This window comes from Amblyomma americanum, chromosome 1 (genome assembly GCF_052857255.1).
Source record: "Amblyomma americanum isolate KBUSLIRL-KWMA chromosome 1, ASM5285725v1, whole genome shotgun sequence".
In the NCBI taxonomy this organism is placed as follows: domain Eukaryota; kingdom Metazoa; phylum Arthropoda; class Arachnida; order Ixodida; family Ixodidae; genus Amblyomma; species Amblyomma americanum.
The window spans coordinates 330846814-330869728 of NC_135497.1; the positions used below are offsets into that span (position 1 = coordinate 330846814).

At 48.2% G+C, this 22915-nt stretch overlaps 1 pseudogene; it reads left to right on the forward strand.

Annotated features, from left to right (window-relative positions):
* The first annotated feature begins 19642 nt into the window (after positions 1-19642).
* LOC144120848 (cullin-3 pseudogene) lies at positions 19643-21874 on the forward strand (annotated as a pseudogene).
* The last annotated feature ends 1041 nt before the right edge of the window (positions 21875-22915 follow it).

Consider the following 22915-nt stretch of genomic DNA (forward strand, 5'->3'; position numbering starts at 1 on the left):
GAGGTGCAACAGTTAAGCTACGCGCCACTGCTCTGCGATGGCAGGGGCTGCCATCGATGGGGCCTATCATACCCACATTGTTCCTGAGTAACTTCTCGCGACTAATCAATAATTGAACTGCACGGTGGGCAGTTTGCTCACAATCCGGGGACAGGTTGTAATGACCTCACAACGTCACGTGACCAAGGTGGAACACGTACTATATACAGGCTTCGGACAGACAGACAACCGCTTTTGGGCAGAGTGAAAGCGCTAGGGCACTAAAATAGCAACGACAGGATTTGTTCATTCGAGACTCGTGGAGTTATTTATTAGCATTATTCAGCCCATTTGCTGCATTTAACGACCCATTTGATTTTGAAGTGGCCTGAATAATGTTTAACATTAAGCAACTGCATAAAAGCCTCTCTGCAGCGCAAAGCCGGCATCACACTGGGAAAAAGCCCTAAAGAAATAAAAACTTCATAGCTGAGGGAGTGGGATGCTAAACCGCGGCAGCGCTCAAAAATAAGTTCCGCTGGCCACTGCTTCCGACCAATATGCCATCACGACAACTTTTTTTGAAGCATGATATCTGTTACATTGAAAATATATTCCATTTACATTAACTAAATTATTTACAAACCGTTAAGGAAATGCCACGAAACACATCGCAAAAAGAGAGCAATAGACCACTAGACGCGAGGTAAGGCTGAACATGCCACCAAGAGGGAGTGCCACTCCTGTTTAATCACGTTGGTTCATACACTTCCCTTAATTGAATAATCAGTGTGGAGAAATCTTAATATCCTGCCTGAGCAAACTCCCAAGTTCTCAAGGTGTGCTTGCGATGTCGTCTTCGTCCCGTGCCCGCGTTCACACGCGTTAAACTGCCAGTCTCTCATGCTGTAGTTTGAAAGTGTCGTCTTCATCCCCTTTCATCGGTGCGCGTGGAAGCGTCGTCAGACGTGCATGCCGCACACCGCACAAAATGGCGGGAGATTAGAAGAGTGAAATTTAGAAGACCCAGTGCTGTGGCAATGTCATCGGGTAAGGGTAATTAAGCGACCTACTAACTTTCCTTGTTGTGAGTCTATTCTGTATTTAGCACTTATTGTAATTGTCGTGGTAAACGCTACTGCATTGTTTTCTAAATATTCTTGGCGTACGTTACTTTCTTTACACAGACATAACAACGCTCTGTCTCATTTGAGCAGCGCATATAGATAACAATGAAATGTTATAAGTGCAGGACACATGTATGTATGCGGCGCGTGGCAGAAGTAAAGGCAGAGGTATATTTTGGGGCTCAAACTGTCTCGTTTTTTTTTCTCACGTATTAGCTCAAACAACACTACGCACACGTACAGGGGAGATGGAAAGAAATGCGAACAGAGCGGGGACTAGGCGCTCCACAGTTCGCATTTCTTTTCATCGCGGTTTTACTTAGGTGGCAGGAAGACGACGCTAGAGTCGTCCGTCAATCATTCTGGGATGCCTCTATAATATCGTTTCATTGCCACCCAGGTAAAAACGCGATCAAAAGAAATTCAAACAGCGGAGTGCCTAGGCTCCGCTCTGTTCGCATTTCTTTCCATCGCGATAGCACACGCACAACAATATAAGCATGTAGGCTTTCGTCCAGTAGTGCCTTGAGGGCTTATCTGATATGTTTATTACATCTATTTCCGTAGCCTTTGCGGCGTTGCACAACAAATGCTGCCAAACGTTCGCCGACGCCGTCTTACCCGAAGTTTTCTACCGAATGTATTAGTACTCTGCGCTAAAAGGTCTGCTCACTCAACTAAATATTTAGGCAGAGTTTCCTTAAAATCCTCATCGAAGGCTCGACAACTGCAAACACAATCGCTGTCCTCAAGGAGCTGCACAAAATTGTTAATTGAAATAACAATAGTGTAAAATGTAAATACAAGAAAAACTATCTTTTCTGCACCTTTTCTTTTTACTTGCTGGGCCGAGTGGCACGGAGCGATTGAGGAGTGCATTGAGAAGTGAGAGGGGTACTGCGCCATTTACTTTCCTCAGAAGCCGCTTTTTATAATCTCTCATGCTGCATAGATAGAGCATGCCTTTGGTAGGGTGGCGACACTGATCGTTCGATCGGGAGGCGCCATACTGAATCACATGGATTACGCCAATTGCATTAATGTCAGTGCACGTTAAAGATCCCGAGGTGGTCGAAATTATTCCGGAGCCCTCCACTACGGCACCTCTTCTTCCTTTCTTCTTTCACTCCCTCCTTTATCCCTTCCCTTACGGCGCGGTTCAAGTGTCCAACGATATATGAGACAGACACAGCGCCATTTCGTTTCCCCCCAAAACCAATTATTATTATTAATGAGACGCTTTTATATTTAATAATAATAATAATAATAATAACTGCTTTTTGGGGAAGGGAAATGGCGCAGTATCTGTCTCAACTTATCGTTGGACACCTGAACCACGCTGTAAGGAAAGGGACAAGGGAGGGAGTGAAAGAAGAAGGGAAGAAGGAGGTGCCGTAGTGGAGGGCTCCGGAATAATTTCGACCACCTGGGGATCTTTAACGTGCACTGACATCGCACAGCACACGGGCGCCTTAGCGTTTTTCCTCCATAAAAACGCAGCCGCCGCGGTCGGGTTCGAACCCGGGAACTCCGGATCAGTAGTCTAGCGCCCTGACCACTGAGCCACCGCGGCGGGTTAATTATATTTAATCCGAAATAAGATTTTCATGTCTGGAAGAAGTACTGGACACTCTGGTAAGAAATATTGGAAAGGACAATTATGCTCCGCCTTAAGGGTATGACGTGGTAGCGCAGTGGGTTAGGCTTTCCATCCTGAGTAGTTTGACGAGTTTGACACCTTTGAACGCTTTTTTCATTTGTTAAAATTCTTTGATTTAATTACTCAATCAATTGCACACACTAAATTTTCTTAATCAACATAATCAAGCATTGGCGTTTCATTCTGAGCATATTGATACCTTTGAACCACCTTTTCAAAATCGTGCCACTTTATTTTTCTTTATTATTCAATAAATTACAATGACTTCATTCACTCGTCATCGCCTATCACACACCAATCAATCATCAATCACTAGAACCGCAAATTACCATGCTACGATTTTTTTCCGCAACCCCCGATTATTTCCTACTCGCTGTGCCGACTATTACTACGTCGACGGCTTTTCGACCGAACGAGCTGTATACCCTACCGCGTAATGCGCGATAATGCTGTTAGGCTCATAGCCTCGAAGGTGTAGGAGAGTGCAAGGCACGGCGAAAGGAGAGACATAGGAAAGCGAAGTGAAAATCTACATTGTTGAGTTGAAAGCACCGAAACGACACTAAGTTCCCAAGCCGAGATATGCATTTGTCGCTTCGGAACGTTAAACTCATATATATAAAAGTACTTATCTTTCCCGTGGGGTACCATGTTGAAATACAGAGCGAAAAAAGGTGAGTGCAGCCGCAATCACCTCCACTAGTCTTAGAAATACGAGGCATTTAGGGGGTCATCGGGTTTTCACCCTAAGTTGTGGCATTTCTGCTCTCGTCGCAAAGTAAAGAGGATGAGCACGCGGGCACTGTACCTCTGCAGTTTTATAGATAAAGTCGCTAATATATTGGCAGTGCATGCTTGGTAATAGGGACAGCGTAGAGGGAGTGCGCCTATAGAATTAAGAGAGTCTCATACATCGAGAACAATACGGTCATGCCGCTCCTTCCAACAGCTATATTAAAAGGAAGTTACATGATTGAAATGTTCTTGCGGTATCGTTTAGTCTGTGTATATATATTTATAGCATTTACCACCTAAGAGTGTAGCAGTTTATCAGCAAATGGATAGTGGTCAGAGAGTAAAGAGAATATAGTCCAGATCATGAAACAATAGGAGACGTTGTGAAACAATGATGACAGGTTGCTGATGTAGCACAGAGTACACCCAAACGTAGACACAGTTTCAAGACATTGCACACAACGTGCAGGATTGAGGTCTGCTTCTGTACTGCTGGTCCTGTGAGGTTTGCAAGACGGTGATGTTTGTCCTCCGGCTACTGAATTCCCACAACACTGCCCTAGCATAGAACTTGTGTCAGTTTACCTTCTTAACGATACGAAGGACGATGGACATTATTACTAATGAAGGAATCGAGTTGCATATCCCCAATAGCACAAATTTTGTGATATGTGGGCAGACGCATATCATATGATATGGGCCTGCCAGAAAAATCCGCAAATATTGAGAGGAAATCAACAAATGAGAGAGGGCTGGGAGCCGACCTTGCCCGGGCTCTTGGACATGGAGTCGCAGAGGGCTCTGGTTCAAAGAGTACGGGCAGCAGCTACCGCCAATGGTGTCGCGGAATGAGGAGCACCACTCAGGCAAGGGAGCGGTGAAACCTTCCACCCTCCTCTAAAACCCGTCCCAGTGCATCCAATAAAGTTTTACCACCACCACCTCAAAATCAACGGATAATAAAGCTTCCGCTGGTTTTGAGAAAAGGAAAGGCGCATAACTGCCTCAATATTTAGGTGGATGCCACCGTTTAGTCACAGCGCTTTTGAGGTTTCCACTGAACGAATGAACCAGCTACATTTGCTTCTCGGAGGCTTCACAGACATGAACACACCACTGTAACCCAGGAAGTGCGGCTAGAAGTGTTTTCGCACTAAAAACAATGACTTGTGGTTTAGCATTCCTATGCACGAAATATTGTGTGAAAGCATGCTAGGCAACGCGAATTTTGCGGGTGGGCCAAACCCTATTCGGGAGTGTCCCAGGTACCTTCCGAACGGTGGTCACTTAATTTTCAAATTTTCGGGGGTCGGCCAAGCCAATTTTGCCATTGTCCCAGGTCGGATCCGAACGGGGACCAAGTCAAATTTGAAATTTCCGATGGTGGCCAACCTCATATTTGGAGGTGCGTCAATTCCATTTTGAGACTAGGTCATGCCTGTCTTCCACCCGAGCCTGTCTTACACCCACACCATAATCACCGAAAAGCCAAATCCGGCAGAGGTCATTTCAAGGTCAAACTTGGGGTGCCTAACCTGCCCGCCATGGTGGCTGAGTGGTTAGGGCGCTGGGCTACTGATCCGGCGTACCCGGGTTCAAACCCGACCGAGGCGGCTGCGTTTCGATGGAGGCGAAACGCTAAGGTGCCCGTGTGCTGTGCGATGTCAGCGCACGTTAAATATCCCCAGGCGGTCGAAATTATTCCGGAGCCCAGGACTACGCCACCTCTTTCTTCCTTTCTTCTTTCACTACCTCCTTTACCCCATCCTTTATGGCTGGGTCCAGGTGTCCAACGATATATGAGACAGATACTGTGCCATTTCCTTTCCAAAAAACCTACTTTCAATTCATTTTTTCAATCTTACGAAGGAGAAGAAACGCTAAGGCGCCCGTGTGGTGTGCGACGTCAGTGCATGTTAAAGATCCCCAGGTGGTAGAAATTACTAAAGATAAAGTTTTACGGGTGCGAACATGCGATTTCGCCGTGGCGGTGCTCCGAGGAGGCACATGACGCCAAAACGCGCGCATCGCCACGGATATTTCTCTCTCGCTCTCGCTCCCTATTCACTACTGCGCATGCGCGAAAAGCGGCAGCGAGCCACAGGTGTTCCACCGCTGCGCAGCGCCTCTTCTCAAGATCCAACTTTAAATTTTCAGTTTTCTCTTTCTTCTTTATCCCGGGTTCGAACCCGACCGCGGCGGCTGCGTTTTTATGGAGGCAAAACGCTAAGGCGCCCGTATGCTGTGCGATGTCAGAGCACGTTAAAGATTCCCAGGTGGTCGAAATTATTCCGGAGCCTCTACTACGGCACCTGTCTCTTCCTTTCTTCTTTGACTGCCTCCTTTATCCCTTCCCTTACGGCGCGGTTCAGGTGTCCAACGATCTATGAGACAGATACTGCGTCATTTCCTTCCCCCAAACCAATTATTATTATTATTATTATTATTATTATTATTATTATTATTATTATTATTATTATTATTATTATTATTATTATTATTATTTCCATCCCTCGTTAATCCCTTCCTTTAGGGCGCGGTTCAGGTGTCCACTGAGATATGTGAGACGGTTACTGTGCCATTTTTTCCCCTAAAAACCAAACAAAACAAGTGGCCGACGGCATCATAGTGTTCATGGTGTTGACAACTTTGCAAAGGCCGTTCATCTTCACGAAAGGAAAGGCGTACAAACCGGCTCGGCGGGTCAGTGGAGACCTCAATCTCGCTTTCAGGTTCGTGGCGTTGGTGTCCAACTGCAAAAGCCTGCTTTGATTGCGTTCGGCACACTGGATAGAATAATAATAATAATTGGTTTTGGAGGGAAAGGAAATGGCGCATTATCTGTCTCATATATCGTTGGACACCTGAATCGCGCCGCAAGGGAAGGGATAAAGGAGGGAGTGAAAGAAGAAAGGAAGAAAAATGTGCCCTAGTGGAGGGCTCCGGAATAATTTCGACCACCTGGGAATCACACTGGATAGACAGCGCGCCCTTTCTGACACCCTGAGAGATGGCATATAGTTAATGGTTGATAGCGAGAGATTGATCACCAAATGAACGCTGCGGCCTAGCCATTGCTGCAGTGCCGCATGTCAGCCACAACGCTGTCAGCGCTAATGCATTCAGGCCATATCTCTCTCTCACCACCGCCACATGTATCAAAGCACGAACGATGCGTCCGCCTATCTAGAGTGCCAGTTATGCGCTCTTCCTTTCCATAAAGCCATCGCCGGCTAGAACATTGTCAACGCCAACGCTAATGAACACAGTGAACGCCGACATCTTTCGTCTTATATATCCTAGAATAGCTGAGCTAATCCACATTAATTTTTCTGGAGCCCTCCACTACGGCACCTCTTTCTTCCAGTCTTCGTTCGCTTCCTCCTCTATCCCTTCCCTTACGGCGCGCTTCAGGTGTCCGCCGATATGTGAGACAGATACGGGGCAATTTCTTTTCCCCAAAACCAATTTTCATTTTCTATAGATCATCAGGTTTCATTGTGTTCATTGCCGCTGGCGTTGACAACGTTCTATAGACTCCGTTGATTTTGAGGAAAGGAAGGCGCATAACTCGCTCCCTGGGACAGTGGACGCCTCCATCGCGCTTTGAGGAACGAGGCGGTGGTGAGAGAGAGATGCGGGCTGCATGCATTAGCGCTGACAACAATGTGGAAGTCACGCGGCGCTGCAGCAATAGGCCGGAGCATTCATTGTGCGATGTCAGTGCACGTTAAAGATCCCCAGGTGGTCGAAATTATTCCGGAGCCCTCCACTACGGCACCTTTCTTCCTTTCTTCTTTCACTCCCTCCCTTATCCCTTCCCTTACGGTGCGGTTCAGGTGTCCAACGATATATGAGACAGATACGGCGCCATTTCCTTTCCCCCAAAACCAATTATTATTATTATTATCATTATTGGGTGACCAGCCTCTCGCGATCAATTATAAATTTAACTGCCACTTTCCAGGGTTGCAGGATGGGCGCACTACCTATCCAGAGTGCGGAACGCACTCAGCGTTAGAGACTCCAAGCCGTGTCCAGCCCTGTTACATCACAACCTTCAGCCGCCTATGCAGTCTCCCGTGCGGCCAGGAAACAACCGATCGCTCGGTCTCCAGCAGGTGATTTGGCTGTAGGTGTGAGCCTTCAGCTGCTTGACAGCAGGGGTGGGCAAACGCCCTCATTTTTACTTTTCCTCCCTCACCCTCACTTTTGAATCCATGGCCCTCCCTCACCCTCATTTTGAAACGTTATCCGGCCCTGCCTCGCCCTCACGCTCACTTCGAAAAATTTGCTGGCCCCCCCTCGCCCTCACCCTCACTTCGAAAAATTTGCTGGACCTCCCTCCTTAAGTTCCTGATTCCGCTCCCCCTAAATTCGGTAAGGTTGATTTGGGTAACAGGTCATATGGGCTTTCACTTAAATGAGGTTGCAGATTCCTTAGCAAGGCCTCTCTCGGCGGCCCAATTATTGCTGTCCTGCCAACCTGTGCATTTACAGCTGCGGTGATGTTTCGCTACTACACAATATTTCAGGAACTTGCTGCCTCAGCTCTTCCATCATCTCCCGAATATCAGCATCTTCTGCATCCTTGGAGTAGCAGACTGGCGCTCGCGCAGACTAGAGGCCTCATTCACGCGTTCGCGTTGTCGGGTTTCCCTTTTAAATTTCGACCTTCACAGATCTGGCCTGGCGGTTTCCCATTGCGCCCTTTTTGTGCCGAACCTGAGAAAATAGATTACTTCCTGCTGTTCTGCCGCCGCTTCGCTCATTTGAGGAAGCCTCTTTTGCAAATTCCATTTCATCAACTGGGTTTGCCTGTGTCGCCCGCGGTTGTTTTTTCCATTGGCGCTTCTTTGTTTGGATGAAGCGACAGGAATGTGCGCTGTGCTGTGCAAAATTTCTTTCAACAAACCAGGACTAAGGACTCCTGTCCTTGCGTCTTCCAATCTATCAGCCTACATGCTATTACCACTCCTATTCCCGTCAAAACTTTCCTGTATCCAGCAATTAACCGCCTGTATCTTGGCCACTTCCCCGCAGTGGCTATGTGACAGCATTGTTTGAGGCCTACCTACCTACCTACAGTGTGAGAGACTGGCACTTTCAACAACTCTGTTGAACGCGGCTATGTGACGAAGACGACGACATTGCAAGCACAGCACGAGAGCTTGGCAGTTGATAAAGGCATGATGTTAGGACTTCTCCCAACTAATTATTCAAATTAGGGAAATGTATGAACCGACCGACTTAAAACCGGAGTGGCAATCCTTTTTGGTGATGCGCTCAGCCTATACCTCGCGTCTACTGCTCTGTTGCTATCTTTTTGCGACGTGTTTCGTGGCGTATCGTAAGAGCATTGTAAATAATTTAGTTAATGTAAATAGAACATATTTTCAATCTTATAAATGTCATACTTAAATAAAATCCGTGGTGAAGGCTCAACTGATTTTTTAGTGCCGCCGCGAGTTCGGATCCCGCTCCCCCAGTATAATTTTTTTCTTTACTCTCTTCCCCCGGTGCGGTGCCGGCTTTCCGCTGCAGTGAGGCCCTTAAGCGGTCACTTAAAATAAAACATTACTGAGGCCACTTGAAAATCAAACGGCTCGCTAAACTGCAGCATTTGGGCTGAATAATAGTAATCACTAACTCCCCGAGTCTGGAGTAAAAGATTCCTGTGGTTGCCATTTTAGTGCTCTATTGCTTCCAATCCGCCGAAAAGTGGTTGTCTGTCCGAAGCCTGCTTCTATCACGTGGGCCACCTTGGTCATGTGGCGTTGTGACGCCATCACAAGCTGCCGATCGGATTGTGAGCAAACGACCCAATGTGGCAGTTCAATTTAATGATTAGTCGCTAAAGATTCCTCAGGAAGAACGTAGGTCTCACAAGCCCCACGGCTGGCAGCACCTGCCATCGCAGGGCAGTGGCACGTAGCTTAACCTCTGTACCTCAGCGCCTGGAGCGGAGTCAGGACTCCCAGGTATCTGTGATTGTAAATAATGACCAATTCTACAGCAGTACAAGTCTAAAATGATGCAATAACAAGCAACCTTACATCATATGACATATCCACCAAAGTAAGCATGTTCTTCCAAGCAAGTGCATAGAAATTCAGGATAAACCATGCGAAATAGGACTAACAATGCTAGCGCGCGATAATTCATGATTAACCCCAAGCGGAACCGCCCGTGATTTTTTTGCTTGCACGCCTATGCCATACTCAAACACTGAGTGCCAATTACCTACAATGTCTGCTAGACATTTAGTTCATAAAATCAGGCGCGAGATTACGCGGTTACAGCTCTCACCAGGGACAGAATTAAACCTAGAGATGTTGATGTTATTCGGGGAGCAGTGCAACTTCTTTTAGCACATCGTACAATGCAAGGCGGAGCGAGCGACATTCAGACTAAGGTTGTTAAGGTGCTGTTTATTTTTATGGTAAGGCTACTGTGGTCGCCCTTGCCCACCACACTGCGGCACCCCTTTCCCATGCCACATTTCCAGAGAAAATAGCACATAGAAAGAAGATATGACTGTACTGAACTGCTCACAGCGTGAAAAAAAATTCCACACCAACGCCGCCAACATGCTTTGATTCGACAGTGGAATGTCGCAAAAGCATTTTTTTTCGCTGCAGCCAATACTGTAAAACCTCACTACGATGAAATCTGACATCGTTCCCGCAACGAAGGCCTAGAACTTGGGAATTCAACAGCCTTACTAGGTATAATTTTTACGTGTTTTACTTTTCACTCTGATCATCTGACAGACACCGGGATGATAATAAAAAAGTTGACTGCGGTACCATGGATCCCGTCGGACTGGCAGCCACCCGCACGGCCCGGCCAGTGGCCACTTGTCGCACTATACAAGGTGTTTCACCGAATCTTTTACCAAAAAAGCTTTCTGACCTAGAAGAGCACATTTTTCGGCGGTGTAGTACATCACGACGACGGAGAAGGTGTGCTGAACCCGCGTTTCGTGTTCATCTGGTGTACCTCCAGAGTGCAGAAAATACGTCTTCCCCGGGATCTTCACCCTAATAAGTAGCGCTTTAAAATGGGAATTCATAACAGACGGCACATGCAAAAGCGTTAGCCCGGAGTACGTTTAGGGCCACCACCCTCGCATTCGAATAGTGAATTCTGCCCTCCCTCACCCTCACCTCCTGATGTCTTCCCTCCCTCGCCCTCACCTCACCATGTCCTTCCTCCCTCACCCTCGTCCTCACGTATTTTCATCCGGCCACCCTCCCTCACCCTCACCACACCGAGTGAAATCCTCATGCGGTGAGGGTGAGGACGCCCTCGTGAGGATCCCCATATCTGTGTCTGACAGAAGCATCCATAGAGAGTGCGCTGTGACGCGGAGCGTACAGGCGCGTTTTTACATAACGAAGATGACAACAAAGATTGCGGCCCGCAGCAGGCGGTGTTTCCCAGTCATGACTCGGCAATAATGTATCATGGATAATGAATCATGAACACAATCCCAGACGCGCCAGATCACTCCCTGCCTAACTCATAGCTTGCAAAAGGCTAAGAGAGCAAATCAAAGCAATTCTCGCCTACCAGAGCCAGCGCGACGTACATTGATGAAGTGAACCTGTGAAAACTTCTCTATGTATGGTGATCGAATAAGTTTTTCATGTTGTCAAATTCTTTAATCACCATGATAATACGTACGGAAAAGGCGATAAGGAAAAAAAAAACAAAAACTGGAAATTTCTAAGCTTGATTCCTCCTGATAATAGTGTATTTATTGTTGCGATGTCGTGACCGGTGTCTTATACATCTACGGCTCGCTAAAATTTCTGTAGCTAATAACGGAACTCAGAGCTGGGACACTCGCACTCTTTTCATTTATTGATACCGTACTAGGCCCCGTGGTCGACTTGCAGAAATGACCCATTAATCACACCAACTAGAATACTTACTCCAATCCTTTGTTGAATTTATCAATTTTTAATGACTACAGCGGACTTAATTGATCATGCAGCCGCGATCAGGGCCAGGTTCCGTCCAGTTAAGTAAGCAGTTGCCTGTCATGAACAGCTGCTTGTCGACAGTGTATACCACAATGCACCTCTCGGCAAAGACAAGAGAAAAGCGATGAACTGTTCAGACTATTTCTTAACATTAGCTATAACTCCCAGCGCCCGCTGGGAGACTGTTTATTAAAAAGATTAAAAAATACCCAGTCTTGGCATCATCTTTTCTGACCATAAGTGTTCTGAACGGATCTCTGTCAGCGAGTGAACAACAGTTGACGCAGTGCATTGCAGCTCTCTAACACCACCATCGCATTTTCTTCTGGCGCAGTGGTGGTCGCCATGGGCAAGCCTCAAGCTGGCATAACCTTAGGCCGCATCGCGATGTACGGCCAGTACGACGAGTGCCTCGGCATCCGGTATCATGAGGGTCTCTTCCAAGGCAGGTACTGCATGGTCCACGTGTACCACGACGCCTCCCCAATGCCTCCCAAGCTGATGAAGGCCGCTGAGAAGTTCATCAAGCACCACAAACTCTAAGTGAGTGCCAGCAGTTGGCGCTGCAGGAATTGGACGCATGTGGCGCGTGCGTCCTTCGCGGTATACACTGCACTACGGAAAACATCAGTACGATGCTGATGGCATTTGCACGACTTGCAGCGCTCGACGGAACGAAAACTCTTACGGAGAGGATGGTGGCAAAGAGCGCAAGAACTGAAGCAGGATAACACCGTTAAGTCATGCACGCCCTAAAGGAGTACGGCATTCGTGCATTCAAAACATGTGCATGAATGCATTTGAAAATCAATGGCTTTCGATTGACGACAGTCGGATGTTGTACGCTAACAATACAAGCCTTCATTGTTTCCCCCTCAAAGTGTTCGTGTTGTATAACGGTGGATCTAGCATCAGTCGTTAAAACGATAAGTGGGCCATAACCGCTAGAGTTCATGCCACTGCATCTCTGGGCTGTTTCAGAGCTTCAGTCGGAGGGTCACATATTTAGAAGGGCGAATTGTATTGCGTTTGAGGCGCTGAGGTTTTCAATTTTTATGTCGGCGCCTCACAGAAAAATTTTAATGCGACTCTTCTGCTCTGTTTTGTTAATTTTTTGTGTGTGTTCGTTTTTTATGGCCGCTTAACTTACGAGTTCCTTCTGTACTTTGCTTCTTTCATCTCAGTTGTAACAGTATGTCGGCAGTGTCTTTGAAGTGGCAACCAACTATATCACTACCATAGTCCCGCTACTCAAGTACAGTGTTCGCGGACCTTGCGTGTGTCAGTAAGAAGACGTGCAAGTCATCATTGATCACTGTAAGTACACCCCGAGGTGCGAGGAATCACTTGCGTGTGTCTTCCAGCAGCTTTCACCACAGGCCTCGTAGCATGTGAGACCAAATCAAACAATGACGACACCAGTACCGTGGTGCTGTTGTAATGCTCCTCCTTTTGCTATAATTCAGCTGACCTTACAGTATTCCCATGCTGAAACCGAGGTACTGCTTCTCATACCACCAACTCTTACAAAAGGCATCTCCATTTCTTCAAAGCAGTAGTGGGTGATCTCAAGGTTAATCTCAAGGCTCCGTGGTGCAAGATTGACCAGCCAGTCAAGCTGGACCAACGCCAAACCCTGATTGTGTAAGTAATGAGGAATATGTGCACCTTGAGACGTTTATTTATTTATTTTTTATTTATTTATTTAATTTGTAATGGGACCGACGGCAGCAGTTCAAGCAGCGCAGCGAAGAGGTAGACGAAGGGCAGCTGCAATTTCGAGTGATGCCTGTAAGTGTGTCCATCGCTTCACTGTTCGGCCAACGCCCATCGACCTGTGCTTCTTATAAACACCTTTATTCTTCGTGGGTGTGTCTCGGTTCCCGTCCCGCTCCTCATCCTGAACTTCAAAGCGGAACGCTTCTCGTCCTAACCACCATGCCGCAAGGTCCAAGCGAACCATCGCAGCCCATCCCTACCACCTTCCCCTGTTCCGGCTTGCCGCGCCAGCGTGACCACTCTTTAGTGGCACCGACGACCAGGACGTCCACGATCGGCTGTCCTATTACGAGCGCGTCAGCAGTTGCAATCTGTGGGACGATTGCGTTAAACTGAGCAACGTCCACTTCTACCTCACGGACGTTGCCAATCTACGGTTTCGCAACCATGAAGCCGACCTTCCCACCTGGTCCTCCTTTAAGACGACCTTCGCCGACGTTTTCGGCCGCCGCGCCGTCCGGAAAATTCGCGCCGAGCAACGTCTTCGTGCTCTAGCTCAGCTACCGCCAGAGGCATTCACTAGTTATATCGAGGATATCGTTGCTTATGGAAGCTTGTCAACCCGTCCATGACGGAAACTGATAAAATCAACCGCATCCTTAAAGGGATCGCCGATTACGCATTTCAGATGCTCCTGGCGAATAACCCCAGCTCCGTCGCTAAGTTATCCAGCTGTACCAAAGTTACGACGAGCTCCGAAAGCAACGTGTAACTACGCGGCAGTCCGGCGCGTCTGCAGAGGGTCTCGATGGCTTGGCCCTTGGTGGCTCGTCTTCTGAGCAGTCCCAGTTTATGCAGCACGTCAAAGACTTCGTTCGCGAAGAAGTCGCTCGGCAGCTTTCTCTGCTACATCACATTCTCGACCTCCTCTGCCCTACTCCCGACCGGGCAGCATCACTCACGCTCAATATGCGCCGTGCTATTAACCTTAACTGCCCACCTGTTGTCCAATTTCCTCAGGCGTTCTGCGCATAGTATTTTACTCTGAGCTTCCCGTGCTTCGAACGATGTCCAGCCCATGTCCCCCTGTACTGCCTCGTTTGTGGTTTTTCCGTAGGCATCTAGTGCTAATCTTTTATTGTAGAAAGCTACGCGCCACCTGGTGGCAGCCATGGGAACTGAAAGCACTTGTCCCGAATTTCTGCTAAGGTGATAGCGGTGTGTTGTGCTGTGGAGCACGGCGGCGCACCCGTAACACCGGCCGCGATGCTCAATATCATGGAGGAAGGGACGAATTTAGGAGAGGCCATAAAGTCCTTTTCTTTAGCGAGACGTGAGTGCTCCCCTCGCTGGTTGTACGCAGTCTCAGCGGGCTTCCGCATGCGCAGCAGACAGTCTCGCGTCTCCAGAACTGACAGAGGCGCCGATGATGCAGACCACGCCGCTGCGCCCAACGTTATCTATTGCCATCGGCCAAAGACTCCCAATGGTCCTTGCGAAAGCACGCGTCACCCGGCACACTTTTCGTCACACTGCTCGGATAGCACGGGCCTATCCTAAGCTTTCCTTCCTCCATGCTCAACACAGTTCCCATTGGAGCACGCGCGGCCGAAAAAAAATATGTGGTGTTGCTTGCTGCGTGCCCCCCTTTTCGCGTCACCGTTAGTGGTAGAAAACTCCGGTTATAGCTCCGATTTCTACTACTTTGGCGCGCCTGGCGACTGAAAGAGAAAAAATGTTTCCCGTACAAAAATATCCTGTGGCCAGCTATATTCAATTCGCCCAAATAGCTATAGCCTTTCCTGGGCGTCTTTGTAGTTTCAGGTGGATATACTTATCTATTGAAAGCTAAAGGCAGTTGTATGGGTCGGAAAATATAGCTCTAGTGGCATAGATTTTTCAACAGCCAGCACTAAGGAGTGCTTTGGGTATGTAGTCCTTGTTATGTCCTAGTTATGCAGTCCTAGTTACGCAGTCCTTGTTATATTTTACGTCTAACAGTAGCCAAGCCACGTAAGATACACCTCGACTTTCCGGCATTCCCACGGCGGATGAGGTGCCCCACGGAGGACGTAAAGAATTCTTCCTCCGTGAAGTGCCCTTTTAAGGAACTCGCATCGATGGTAGCACCAGCTTTACGCGTAGGTGATATTTGGAAACTCTATGGGCAGGACAACGGTGCTTATAAAAAAACCGACCTCTTGTCACCGCTTCCCGCAGCGACGGTGGCGCTTGCGTCGCTGGCATTAAATGTGCACTAAAGAGGAATCTGAACTCGTCTTTTAACGCGGAAACTCTATCTACACGTTCCGGGATTTTTAGAAACTTCGAATTATTGTGCTGTGCGGCCGATTGCCCTAATTAAATCGGAATAAGCGCCCCGGCTCCCGCCTTTTTTTTTTTTAACTCAACGCGGTAGGTAGGCGAAGTCAACCAACGCGTCAAACAGTTCCGTGGCGGCTTGCCGCTCTGCCATCGTCGGAGTGACACGTAAATCAATGAGTCCTCGTGTATTTTTATTTCCGTGGACTTAATTTGCGGCTATATTGCCTGTGACGGAAATTGTCTATTCACTGAAACCTAAAAAGCGGAATAAAAGCGAAACCGAAGCCGCCAGTGGACTGGCTGAAAGGCGCTCCACTCGTTGTCTGACTCCTCCTACCTACCGCGTTGAGTTCAAAAAAAGGCGACAGTGAGGACATTTAATCCGATTTAATTAGGGAAATCGGCCGCACTGGGCAATAATTCTAAGTTTCTATGAATGCCTGGAAGGTGTAGATAGAGTTCCCGCGGTAAAAAGACGAGTTCAGATTCCTCTTTAGTGCACCTTTAAGGAGGCTGGCCCGGTGCAGCTTCATCGCTGAGCAAGCGCGTGCAAAAGAGTTGGTCACTGACTTCGCACATTTGGGTGCACGCCGCGAGGTTTCGTTCTTCTCTCGACGCGCCTGTTCGCACTGCGCCATCCGTAACTGAAAGGTGCATATTTACATGCCCTCGTCAGCGCATGCTATAGGCTTACGGCGTATTCCAAACGGGGATCCGGAGCTAGTTTTCTTGCTGCGCGAAACAGAAGAGCTGGTTTCAATGGCCAGATTTGGATTCAGATCCTGAATTCTGACTGGACCGCGACGGTGTGGTCCCTTTATAGGCATCTCGCTGCTTCGCGGGTTCAAAGAGATTCTCCGGATCGCCCTTTGGAATTCGCCGTTAGTTTCTGAGGGATGGTTCAAATATACGGCGGCCACGCACGCCGCCAAGTTATAATTCCCATCCAATAGCGGTCGCAGTAGGCCGACTGACATGGAATGCCCTTTGATTTGAGTTGAACGCCTCCATACGTTTATGCAATGGGTTCAAATCTCGTTGCGGCATAGTTAATTTAGTAATTTGTTTCATGCGTAGCTTTCTTGACTAGTGCAAGCAGTCGTAACTCGCACGAGACAACACAGGGTCCAAGAGTGGAATTAGCCGGGCCAGTTGGTACATGACACACAAATAACAGCGCGACAGACGGGACAATAAGGAAGAGACACAAACACGAGCGCCACAAACACGATCGGCAGAAACAGCGCTCATGTTTGTGTCTCTTCCTTATTGTCCCGTCGGTCGCGCTGTTATTTATGTGCAATACAGGGTGTTTCACCTCAGACTTTACACGATTTAGCCGCCATGGTGGCTCAGTGGTTATGGCGCTTGGCTACTGACCCGAAAGGCGGCGGTTCGATCGCAGCGGCAGTCGCATTTCGATGGGGGCGAAATGCTAGAGGCCCGTGTACTGTGAGATGTCACTGCACGTTAGGTGATAGAAATTTCCGGAGCCCTTCACTACGGCGTCCGTCATAGCCTGAGTCGCTTTGGGACGTTAAGACTCCATAAATCATCAAAGCCAAACTTACTCTATCTAAACCGCAGCAGTGGCCTAGTGGTTTGAGCATACGCCTCGCATGCGGGAGGTACAGGGTTGGATCCCCAGTGCCGCCGGGTACAAACCAGTGATACAACGGGTACAAACTTTCCCCTGACCTGGTGCTCGGCTTCTTGAGGGTGAAATGCTTGGGAAATGGGTCTTTGACTCCACCGTGAGTAGAAGAAAATACCTTGTGCCATGGCGCTCTTTGGCCAAAGCTGCCCTATAGCTCCATAAAAATCCATCATCATCACCATCACCTTTACGCTATCTAAACCCATTACACTATCGCGGCATACCCTGAAGGCGGAGCTTAAGTTTTCTCTCCAATTTTTGTCATCGAAGATGTGTATGAGGCTAGAAACCCAATAAACAAAGATTATTATTGCGAAGGACAAAATCTCTCTACATGATTAGGTCGAAGGACACGTTGCCCTCTTTTTCGCGAATTAGAATTTACTGCGTAGGCAAGCTAAGAGAAAAGAGCAACCCATCAGCTATATGTAGAGTGAAAAATGCTTATGAAACAAACAGATGGCAAGCAGCTGTAGTGCTCTCTCAGAAAATGCTGCGAGTTGACAGTCCACATTAATGTGTACTATCGGCCGCAAAAGTTTACCGGATGAGAGCGTGCGAGAAAAAAAAATATTTCGATGCAGTCACGTAAGCCAATGGTCTGACATGTGTGAAGGTATGTGGGAACGTGCATGCTCCATCAGCTGGTAACTTTACCAAGCGGCTGGGTATCGAGGCAGGGCATCAGTAATTCTTTTCCCGAGAACTCGCACTCGGTAATTTTTAATGTCTGAATAACATAGGACTTGGAGAAACATTTTTCCAGCCAGGCATTACTTTGCGTAGGTTAAATATATATAATCTTTCTACTGTTGCCCCAAGTCTCACCCCAAAATTTTTGTTTTGTTTTGCCATGAATGTGCGTTGCATATATATGTACTATATATGTACTGGACCAGTAACTTGCCAAAAATCAGCAGCGAAAAGTTGCAGAAACATCCATAAGTGCGTACGAACACGAACGCATTACGTAACCCGTCATTTCCGGCCCCGAATCGTGGCCTCCTCATTCACATCGATGGCCGTAGCGGTAGCTTCCAAGACCCTGCATAAAACTAAGTGGAAGCTTCGTGACTGCTAAAAAGGTGTTCATGGACAGTAGTTTTAGGTCCAAAAAAAAAAACAACAGCTCCAAATTACAGCGTGTAGTGAAAATGTGAGAGATCAAGCCTGCGAAAAGCAATCGTAAGGTCAAAGCACCGCGCCTTTTATTGAATATTAGTGCGCCTAAAGGGCTCAGCAACGATTCCTATAAATGGCTGTTCCCCACGCACTTACTCTCAAACACTAGCCAGAAAGTCTGATCGCAACCGTTTTTCTGTTCTTTGATTGTTTTGTGGTGAGCATACTGCTGCTTATTTTTGTCTGCTGTTAGCTGCTTTGTGCAAATTGATCTGTTCGACAGGTGACATTGTCGCAGAATGAAAAATAAAGTTAATCCGGATTGCAGGTTCAGATACTAGCAAAACCGTCTCCTGCGTGTATGTGATCGTCTCTTGCTCTTGTTGTTGTCCTCAAGAAGCTAATGGTTTGGTTTAGTTTCTTTTATGGGGATTTAACGTCCCGAAGCTACTAAGGCTATGAGAGGCACCGTAATGAAAGGCTTCTGAGATTTCGACCAACGGGGTTCTTTAACGCATCGCACAGTACACGGACCTCTAGAAATTCGCCTCCATGTAAATGCAACCACCACGGCCGGGATCGAACCGGCGCCTTTCTGGTCAGCAACCGAGCGCCATAGCCACTCAGCCACCGCGGCGGCATAGAAGCTAATGACACGTTGTTGTTGTTGTTGGCCTCATAAAATGGCATACACCCACAAGGGACATCCTAGTGCGAGTGCGCATCATCGTCGTCTTCAACGCCGCATGCAAAGCCTGGTGCGAGAGCTCCGTTCCGCGGCATTGCCCTCTCATCGCCGTCTTCTATGCAGCACTAATCCAGATGTTCAGACCCGAGCAAAAAAATCATTTGCTTTTCCGCTAAAAAAAAGGACAGAAAACTGAATCAGTCATCATGTGCGTACCTCGTTTTAGTCATTCAAGCATGAAAAATTCGTAAAATCAGCTGGCAAACAAAAGCCCGTGCTTTCGCTCTGAATCGAATGTTGTAAACATAATCTGTGAATTTTTCACCAATAAACCACTCATCCCGCCACTATGAGATCTCCATTAAATATGTAACGTTAATTGAAACTGTTTGGCTGTAATGCAGCCGAGTTTGATATGTTTAGATTACTGGAATTAATTTGTGTTTCATAACTACGTCCGCATTGGAAGAGTACCTCGACGTTCTTGTGCACGTGCACGCGCATGCGAAACAGTCATACCGGAAGAGAAAGAAGTGCCGATGGCTCGAGCAGAGCTGTAAACAGCGAAAAGAACGTGAAGCGGCGGACGCCATAGCCTCAGTGCCAGAGAAGAAAAAATCCAAGAAGGTGTGGGTATCGATGTTTCGCCGTCCGGGGGAAGATGACATCCCCGATAACGTCTGGCAGCCCTTGTGGAACGCCATACAAGGTATCCAGGCGAACGGCTCGGATGGTGAGCGATTCGACGAGCTGTACCGCAGAGCCTACGCCATGGTGTTCCACGGACAAGGGGCGACACTCTACGGCGGCCTGCGCGAAGCGGTAGTTGAGGAACTGGTGAACAACGTGCGGCCAGGGATCGTGGCCTCCGCTCAAGACACCTTCCTGCAAACACTAAACAGAGCTTGGAACGAACATCAGGCCAAGATGAAAGTTATAGACCACATTGCCTTGCATATGGACTCCGTGTACGTACCGCAGAACGAAGAGCATAGTGTGTACAACTTGGGCAGGGTTATTTTCCGGGACGAAGTAGCCCGCCACATTGACATACGGGATAAGCTTCGTGTTGGACTGCTTCACATGATAAACCGCGAGCGCATGGGCGAGAACGTCGACAGGGTGCTGATCAAGGACACTTGTGAGATGCTGGGAAAGCTTGGTATTGATAATTCAGTCTACGAGCAAGACTTCGAGCGCCCATTTCTGGCGCAGACCGCACGTTTCTACGCCCTGGAAAGTGAGAAGCACCTTGCTAAAATGTCGGCGATCGCCTACGTCGACATGGCGGAGCAGCGTATCAGCGAAGAGGTGGAGCTGGCAAAGGAGTGCCTGAGTGTTTCCACCCAACGCCTCATCAGACATGTGGTCTACGAGGAGCTGGTCGCAAACCATGTCAAGAAAATCGTGGATATGGAAGGCTCGGGAGTTGTACACATGCTGGTACACAAACAGGTGGAGGAACTAGCTCGCATGTTTTGTCTGCTTAGTCACACGAAGAACGGCCTGGAAACATTTTTAGATCGTGCGAACACGTACGTGCGGGAGCTTGGCAGGTCAATTATGACGGAGGACGGTGACGAGACAGACTCACTCTGTATTGTAAAGAAGCTTCTGGATCTTAAGGACCAATTTGACCACCTACTGCACAGCTCTTTCAATGGCGAGCGCCTGGTGAAGCAGATGATCGATGCCAACTTCGAGTACTTCCTCAGCCTCAACCGTAAGTCGCCCGAGCATCTGGCCTTGTTTGTAGATGACATACTGAGTAACAGCATAAAAGAAATTACTCGCCACCAGCGAGAGCAGCTCCTCGACAAAACGGTCGCGATCTTCCGGTTCCTGAAAGACAAAGACCTTTTCGAGAGCTACTACAGGGAGCACCTATGCAAGCGGCTGCTACTTAACGAAGGCGTTTCAGAGGATGCCGAAAAAAGCATGATCTTCAAACTCAAGGCTCAGTGCGGCCGCATGTTCACGTCAAAACTTGAGGCCGTGCTCAACGACGTCGCTATCTCCAATACCATGACAGCGCAGTTTAAGACCATCTTGGCTTCATGTGAAATCGACTTGCATGAATTAGACCTGAATGTACGCCTGTTGACCAAGGGCTCTTGGCCTGTTCCAGCGGTTACGCAGCAAATCAAGATTCCTGCTGCCCCCCGTGGTGTTTTTGAGACATTCAGGCTGTTCTACATGGCGAAGCACAAGGCCCGGAAGCTGACTCTGCAGCCACAGTTTGGCTCGGCGGAACTGAGTGTTTTCGACGAGGACAACGAGCTGTCCATGTATTCTGCGTCCCCACATCGTTCCAGTGACGCACACACGTACACCATCCTGGTATCCACGTACCAAATGTGCGTTTTGATGCTGTTCAATGACCTCGAGAGGATCCCGTTCGAGGACATAGCCTACAAGACTGGCATTCCCGAGGAGGACTTGGTGAACGTGCTTCTGTCGTTGTCAGCAGGAAAATCCAACGAGAGGGTGCTCGTCAAGGAACCCGAGGCAAATGACATCAAACGAGGCCAGGTCTTTGCAGTGAATCACTCTTTCGCTCCTGAATCTCGCCAGGTGAAGATCGTGTTGCTCGCCGCCCAGAGGAAGAACGAGGCGAATAGGAACGAGGCGGTGGCAGGAAACGTGATCAGTGGAGAACTAAGGTTTCAATTGGACGCCGCCATTGTGCGAGTGATGAAGAAACACCGGAAGCTCTCCTACAACGAGCTCGTCCCTGAGGTTATCAGCTTGCTGCGCATAGGGTTCATCCCTAGCCCCCATGAGATCAAGAAAAGGATCGAGGCCATGGAGAAACGAGAGTACATAAAGAGGGCTCTCGATGACGAGGACGTGTACACCTACGTGCCATGAAAGGGCGAGCGGCGCTCGTAGCGCGAGCTGGTCTCCGTCTTCAAGCAAAATCTCCTTCGAAAAATAAATTCCCCAGGTTTGCGCCACAGCCTTTTATATTTCCTTGTAGCTGCTGGGTGGGCGCCGCCGCAGTGGCTCAGTGGTTATGGCGCTCGGCTGCTGACCTGAAAGACGCGGGTTCGATCCCGGCCGCGGCGGTCGAATTTCAATGGAGGCGAAATTCTAGAGGCCCGTTTACTGTGTGATGAGAGTGCACGTAAAGAACCCCAGGTGGTCGAAATTTTCGGAGCCCATCACTACGGCGTCCCTCATAGCCCGAGTCGCTTTGGGATGTTAGACCCCCATAAACCGTAGCAGCTGGCTACGCGGAAGCAGCGTTATGATGAGCGTCACACATTCATGCCGCACTTAATTATCGGCATTATATTCTCATGACGAATACTTTGCACTTATTCCGCTTATGAACGCAGAAAAATGGAAGAAGTAGAATAGAGGTGCAGTTCTTAGTGTTACTGCGTGCATATGAGTGCAGGCGGCTCCAACATGAAAGAGAATACGAATATTATTTGCTTTCAGTTCGTATTCCATAAGAATTAGAGGAAAGCAAACTTCCCCTTTTTACTGTGTAGTTTTGTTCGGGATGCGTAATGGCCATGAGACATTTTCCACTTCAGTGTAGAAGTAGCAACAAAATTTCTTCTTTTTTTGTGCAAATTTACTGTTCCCTTTATTATCGCAGCCAGATGCACAAACAGGCAGTCTACAGAATGGTGTTTTGGTTTAGTTTATGCGGGTTTAACGTCTCAAAGCGACTCATGCAATGAGGGACGCCGTAGTGAAGGTCTCCGGAAATTTCGACTACCTGGGGTTCTTTAACAGACAGACAGACAGAAAAACTTTATTCAGCAAGTGAGTTTTATATAGACCCAGCTGGGTCCCTGGGCCACTGCGCGGTCCCGCACTGCATCAAGTAGGTCATGCCGGGACATGACGTCGGCAGCCCGAGTCACCGCAGCAAGCTGCGATGTCGGGTCTGCAGAC